Below are 8,148 nucleotides of genomic sequence, written 5' to 3' on the forward strand. Positions count from 1 at the left end.
AGATTTATTTATTAGATAATTTATCACTATGTAACACACTTTAAATCACAAATAAATAGGTATCACATTATTGCAATGTATTCAGTTGTAAGATATTAATGTTATTTGTAACACACAGTAGATTAGAAACATCACAATAATTAAGTATTAAATGTAATATTTATTGATCCCTGTAGCACTATTACAATTTGTTGGCATGGTAATCTATAACAGGGGAGCGCAAACTTCTGAAGCTGCGTCCCCCTGCCTGGCCTCCCCCGGTCTTGCGCCCCCTCTCCTACCTGCCAGCACACTCCGGGGTCGAGTGACGTCACATGACCGCGGTGTCATTTGATGCCGCGTTGCCATGGAGACGTGTCTGAATCCCGGTCAGTGTTACTGTTGCAGAGGCCTCACGTGATCCCGGCATTTCATTTAAATGCCTTGGGGAGGAGCGCGGGACCTATGCACCCGCCCGCGCACCCCCAGACAAATCTCCCGCCCCCCAGTTCACGCACCGCTAACCTATAACATTATGTGTGTGTAAATATATATATACACATAAACACACACATATATATGTATATATATATATACACATATATATATATATCTTCTTCTCTCCGAAGAAGACCGTTTTATATGTATGTATGTATGTGTGTGTGTGTAAATATATATATGTATGTGTGTGTATATATATATATATGTGTGTGTGTGTGTGTCATACAAGAATCTATTACTGTATTATCTAAAATCAGTAACACATGTGATCTATTATGCCATTACCAATTGGACTGTAGGACTATAAAACCATTACGAGTGAGTTGTAGCATTATCCCCTGATGAAATCGGCCGTGTGCTGAAGAAACGCGTAGGTACTTTGTTCTCGTTATTGCCACACTATCCGTCTTGACGCCAGAAGGGAAGTTGGTACGCAACCAAGACGAGACACCGGAATTACAGAGTGGAATCACAACTGCATACTACAGATTGCCGGAGGACCACACTGCGAGGGGCGCAGCCTATCGAGTTTCCCGGTCATCGTCCAAAGTCTGGAGCTGCGGATTGACCACCGGATTACCACGGAGCCCGAGCCTGTCTCACACAATGCTTTTACCAAACGGGCGTTTGTGAGTTTGTTATTTTTATCTTGTCCAGGAAATGAAATTGTTAAACCAAATTTACACATGGAGCGGGCGCTTTCTCTTCTTTTTGTTTTGTTTAGATATCTATCGAGGAGGTGGTTGTTTCCCTGAAGAGAGCTGCCAGGGCTCCAGAGGACGCCCGAATTGGATCCTTTTATGATTGAGTTATAACATAGCTATTAGAGCTAGGTTTCTGGACTTTTATTGTGTTTAGGCATAGTGTTTATTATTATTTTATTACAACTACTTTTTAGTAATTGCACTGTTATTAATTCTGGCCACTATTTCTCACTGCCATTATAATCTCTCTCTAGCGACAACCAGATTGCTATATCAGCTATATTATTTATTGGTTATACCAGGGGAGCACAAACTTTTGCAGCTCGCCCCCCTGCCTTCCCTCTGTTGGTGCTCGCGCCCCCCCCCCCTTACCTTGATGCGGCGTTACGTGACCTGCAGCGGCATTTGACGAGGGTGACGTCACATGACCCCGCGGCGTAATTTAACACCGCGTTGCCATGGACACGAGTGACGCCGGCAGAGTCAAGGTAAGTAATAGCATTGCAGAGGCCTCACGTGATCCCCCGGCATTTAATTTTAATGCCTCGAGGAAGTGCGCGGGGCCTCTGCAACCGCCCGCGCCACCCCCCCCGAAAAATCTCCCCCTCCCCACTTTGCGCACCTCTGGGTTATACCATATATATATATATATATATATATATATATACACACACACACATATACACACACACACACACAATTGCACTGTTATTAATTCTGGCCACTATTTCTCACTGCCATTATAATCTCTCTCTAGACTATATATATACATTTAGGGGCCTATGCAGAGAGCAGCGAATTTTAAAATTGGCGAATTTATTAAAAAGTAGCTTTTTTGGAGAGTTTTAATCTCCATATGCAGAAAAGTGCGAATTCTGCTATGTTTAACATGGATGCGTGTGGCGAGTTTAAATTGGCGAGATGCGCGCTTCAGAAATGTGTTAAAACAAATTCGCACCTTTTTTTTCCCCTTTGCAATGGCCGCGAGCGGCAGTTTTTTTTGGCGAGGCAAAACGGAGACAATCGCGCCTTTTTATTGGCGCGAACAGCCGCTAGATGCCGTTCGCGCCTCTCTGCATACGGATATTTTTTAAACTGGCGAGATTGAGGTTCTCGCCAGCCGCGAGGCGAGTTTTACAAATAGAAAAGAAAAATTGGCACGTTTTTCGGAACTCGCCATTTTCTGCTGCTTTCTGCGCGATTTTCTCCAAAAAATGGCGAATTTCGAAATAGCGCTGCTCTCTGCATAGGCCCCATAGTATGATATATATATATACATACTATATGTGTATGTATATATATATATAAATATATATATATATGTATATATATATATATGTATATATATATATATATATATACGACTATTAAGGTTAAAGATAATGGTGAAAGACAGGGTTGCAGACCTGTCTAAGACATGCAAATGAATATACAGGAATATTTACAGTATATATATATATATATATATATATATATATATATATATATATATATATATATATGTTCAAATAACGGGGGGGAAAAGGGGGGGAAGGTGGGGAAAAAAACCCTGCATCTACTTTTGCAATATTAATGCCACCATAAACCAATAAATAACTTTACATCAGTAAGATGTAAGAACAGTAAGGCATTGAACTACACTGTGAGGGGAAAGTGAAGCACCCAACAGCAGCCTGCTTCTATCGGCGGTTCTCTCCACCACCCACTTTATTATGGAAAATGTGAGTTTCCTAATTACCTGTGCATAATACATTTGTATAGTTCATACTATTTGCACTATTTGTGGTTTTCTTTATTTTCATATCATCCACTTCACTGAGAGGATACAGACTCCAGTAACATAAAGGGCTCCAGTCAGAGAGAGAAGGATCTCTGACATGCAGTGATTTTATACGTTTTTTGTGAGTTCATTTCTTATGTTTTACATCTTTTAAAGCAGTGAATTACCATCTGCACTATATATATTTATATTTTTTCACATATCACGAGATCCAGCGCTCCTCCTCAACCCCAAGAAAAGAATACAGGAATATTTACAGTATATATATATATATATATATATATATATATATATATATATATATATATATATATATAAATATATATGTTCAAATAACGGGGGGAAAAAGGGGGGGAAGGTGGGGAAAAAAACCTCGCATCTACTTTTGCAATATTAATGCCACCATAAGCCAATAAATAACTTTACATCAGTAAGAATTGGCGGTGCTCACGGGTTGTAAATAGTATGAGTGAAAAGAGAAAAAAGTAAAACGTGTGGGAGCACTCAGGTATGCAGATTAACATATAGTATTTTATTTATTTGACACAGTGCAAAAAAGGATAAGTAAACAGTACATGATTAAAAACACTTAAAAAAGGCTAGGACCCCTGTCACGGGTACTACCCATAGACACAAGTGGGCAAAACTAGGGAATGACTCAAATTGTCAACCCTTAACATGAAAATGGATAGTGACTCAAGAAACACTTGGATCGGTCAGAATAAATCACAACAGGTTAATGGGTTCACAGGCACCTATACAAAGCTAAAGATAATACGTACTACACACCAATGAAGTGACTAGTCAAAATATAAATGACAATCTTAAACCATCATGAATCTGCTTGAGCATACAATTATGTAACCAATACCAACAGCACAAATAAATCACTTGAAGGAAAAAGGTGGCATGATGGGATGAAGTCACTAGATGTGTAGAGCAATGAAGTGTGTGAATAGCATGGACGCGTTTCGTCCAGAGACTTAGACTTGGAGTGGGGGTGCGTCGGAGTGGGGGTGCTAGGCAGGACCCCTGACAGATGTTCACGTAACTATGCTACCCAGCACTGGTGCAACTAATCTTTGGACTGTGACACTCTATTTTTCATTATGGATACTGACAACACACACAAGGTTATCTAATACAGTAGGTGTTCATCAGGTAATTTTCCATACATGCTATTCACACACTTCATTGCTCTACACATCTAGTGACTTCATCCCATCATGCCACCTTTTTCCTTCAAGTGATTTATTTGTGCTGTTGGTATTGGTTACATAATTGTATGCTCAAGCAGATTCATGATGGTTTAAGATTGTCATTTATATTTTGACTAGTCACTTCATTGGTGTGTAGTACGTATTATCTTTAGCTTTGTATAGGTGCCTGTGAACCCATTAAGCTGTTGTGATTTATTCTGACCTATCCAAGTGTTTCTTGAGTCACTATCCATTTTCATGTTAAGGGTTGACAATTTGAGTCATTCCCTAGTTTTGCCCACTTGTGTCTATGGGTAGTACCCGTGACAGGGGTCCTAGCCTTTTTTAAGTGTTTTTAATCATGTACTGTTTACTTATCCTTTTTTGCACTGTGTCAAATAAATAAAATACTATATGTTAATCTGCATACCTGAGTGCTCCCATACGGGTTACTTTTTTCTCTTTTCACTCATATATATATATATATATATATTGCGCGCGCACACACACATATAACGTTTTATCCAACTTTTTCATTTATCATTTGTAGAGAAAATGAACATTGTCGCCAGAAGCGCTATTTTTTCAAAATGTAACATCTCTACTAGTGTAAAATGATACTTCATATAAAGCAGGTTATGGGACCCAGTATAAAATGACTATAATGTCTCTTATCACATCCCAGTATATGGATACTTTCTATTATCACAAGCTGCTAACATGTGACAGGGCTCAGAGTCTGAGCCCAGAATGTGACATACTGAACATTCTCATTCTAAATTTCAAAAAATATTGTGTTGATTTCTGACCTGACTGCCGTGGTTACAGCTCAACCACTCTGTTCTACTGCATGTCACCATTTTCTGCCACAACCAGCTGACGGTGGATCTGCAAGGAGTTCAACGCTCATTGGCATCACATCTGTGGCTTGGTTAACGTATCATTTCTCCAGCTTTTTATTGTATTGTTTTGAAGTAGATTATATTTATTTAGTTGAATAGATATTTATTTAGTTTAATAGATATTTATTTAGTTAAATAGATTATATTTGTAAGTTTAATAAGTTATATTTCTTAGTTTAATAAGTTATATTTCTTAGTTTAATAAATTATATTTCTTAGTTTAATAAGATATATTTGTTAGTTTAATAAGTTATATTTCTTAGTTTAATAAATTATATTTCTTAGTTTAATAAGTTATATTTCTTAGTTTAATAAATTATATTTCTTAGTTTAATAAGTTATATTTCTTAGTTTAATAAGTTATATTTGTTAGTTAATAGATTATATTTGTTAGCACAGTAGATTATATTTACTAGTATTTAAGTCTCCCCCTCAGTGCCCCATTAGGACCCGTGGGCATATTTCACATCTTTTCGGAGTCGCTTATTTTTTAGACCCTCGAAGCCGAAACCTAAAGGGGTCAGCTAAGAAAGTCCGGATCAAGAGGAGCCGCACAGTTTAAAGACAGAACATTTCCAAGGGAGATGGAGACAATTTTGGTAAGATCTGATTAAATGACAACCTTTGGGGAAGGAAAGGGTGACGCGGGAGTGTAAGAGGGGGGTGAGAGAGCAAGGTGCTGTGTCAGATTGGGGCAGAGCAAGAGAACGCAAAAATGATGGGGATTTGCTGCACACTAAAAAAAACAATTAGTCATACTTTTACCGGTGCCCCTTAGTCTCAGGGAAGACCGGCATTTCGTCCAATGGATACAATATGATTGATGGAAAAGGGCACACGGATTTGAATAAAAAAAGATAATTTATTGTGCCACAGACTACAATGTTTCGGCTGCTGGCCTATCTTTATTGGCTTTAGTGGGTTTAGCCACTTTACCTGAGAAAGGCCAGCAGGCTGAAATGTTGTTGTCTATGGCAATGCAAGAGAAAACAGGTTGGGGGGGTGGGTTCTCGCAAGGTCGCCGACCCATGGGTGAGTGTCCCCGGTGGCAACTAGTCCTGGACCCCGGGAAAGCTGTCTGTGGCCCATACAAGCTGAGTAACATGTAGAAAGGACACATGTATGTTCAGAATGAGTTAGCATGGTATTTTGAGAGGCATCATAGCAGGTCAGTGCAAGTCAGTGCAGAGCACTGCAAGGTCAGTCAATATGAGGAAGGGTCCGATGGAGGAGTTGGAGGGTCCCAGAATATCTCTTAAAGCAGGGGTGCGCAAATCGAGGGGTGCGACATTTTCTTGGGGAGGGGCTCGGCGCTTACAGTGGCCCCTCGCTCTTCCCCACAGCATTTAAATTAAATGCCGGAAATCGCGCGCAAGGCCTCTGTAAGTTCCCTTTCCTTGTCTCCGGCGGCTTCTGGAGACAGCAACGTGGCGTCACATGATGTGGCATTGCCATAGCAACGTGATATCACATGACGTCGTTACATCAGAACGTCGGAGACAAGGTGGGGAGGGTGGAGGGGGGAGCAGGGGAAAAAGGTTGCGCAACCCTGTCTTAAAGCATTGTCTTGCATACAGATCAGAGGCGAAGAATGGATATGGATATCCGATGTTAAGGAGGAAATAATACTGAGATCACTACCGCTAAGACCGATTCGATGGAAGAAGGTGAGTGATGAAATAGCCGTCACTGTGTAACTCTTCCAATTACCTGCAACTTCATGCAGAGAAATAGCAACGCTTGTTTTTAACGCATTAAGCGCCTAATGGGGAATTCAACTGCTGAGAGTTTAAGGGAGTTACTCACCAAACTCAGCGACGTTTCTGTGTCTCTGTGATAACTCCCCCAGGACATGCTTGAAAACCAGAGGTAACTCAATGTATTTTTGATAAATAGAAACATGACCTTCTGGGGAGGGGTATATAATGGGTACTGGGCCTGGTGAGGTGGGTATAACGGGTTCTGGGCCTGGTGAGGTGGGTATAACGGGTACTGGGCCTGGGGAGGAGCGTATAGCAGGGTACTGGGCCTTGGGAGGGTTGTATAACTGGGTACTGAGCCTGGGGAGGTGGGTATAACGGGTATTTGCCCTGTGGAGGGCGGTATAACGTGGTATTGGGGAGGGGGTATAAGTGGCACAGGAGCTCTTGCGATACAGAGTATCACTGTCCCTGGTTACAAACACTTCATGTCTCCTGCAGATCAGGACACGCACGAAGGTGGTGCCCTTTGTGCCACCAGACGACGAGGCGGGCTACGAGGCGGACGACGAGGCATACGATAAAGCGGGCGTCAAGTGGTGCGAAGAGGTGGGCTACAAGGCGGCCGATGAGGCAGACGACGAAGCGGATGTCAAGTCTGGCGACGTGGTGGACGATGGCCTAGGAGAATACGAGAGGTGTGGACGGATCTGCTGCTTCACCTTTTTTAGGCGGAGGAGAAGACCCCGGGAGCAGGTAGCAGAATACGAGAGGTGCGGACAGATCTGCTGCTTCACCTTTTTTAGGCGGAGCAGCAGACCCCGGGAGCAGGTAGCAGAGGAGCCAGGGCGTAGATCCAGGGGTATTCTAGGGGCCCTGAGAAGTTGGTTTGACCGCAGGAGAGGCAGATAAGATCAGGAAGGCTGCGGGAGGGGCAGGTACTAGAGGGAGATTGGGATATTGGGCGTGAGAGGGTGAGAGAGAACAAGGAGCAGGGCCGGAGCACGGGTTTCATGCGCCCCAGGCGAAACTTAAAATTTGTGCCCCAGTTGTATAAAAAATAATAAGATAAATAAAATAATAAAATAAACAGTGGCGTAGCTATCGGGGCTGCAGGGGGTGCGACCGCACCCCAGCGCGACGCAAAATAAAAATAAAAGGGCGCCAAAATACTGGATAAAAAAAAGAATAATAATTTTTAAAAAAAGATAAATAAATTAGAAATAATAAGAGGAAAAAATAATAATGATTATTAATGCGCCCCTAGGACCTTTGCGCGCTAGGCGACCGCCTAATGGCCGGCCGGCCCTGCGAGGTATGCGGGAGGAAAAGGGGTGAATGGGATAGATATGTAGGGGGATGGGGGAGCAGGTGAGTTATACA

The sequence above is a fragment of the Ascaphus truei genome, assembly GCF_040206685.1.
Source record: "Ascaphus truei isolate aAscTru1 chromosome 23 unlocalized genomic scaffold, aAscTru1.hap1 SUPER_23_unloc_1, whole genome shotgun sequence".
In the NCBI taxonomy this organism is placed as follows: domain Eukaryota; kingdom Metazoa; phylum Chordata; class Amphibia; order Anura; family Ascaphidae; genus Ascaphus; species Ascaphus truei.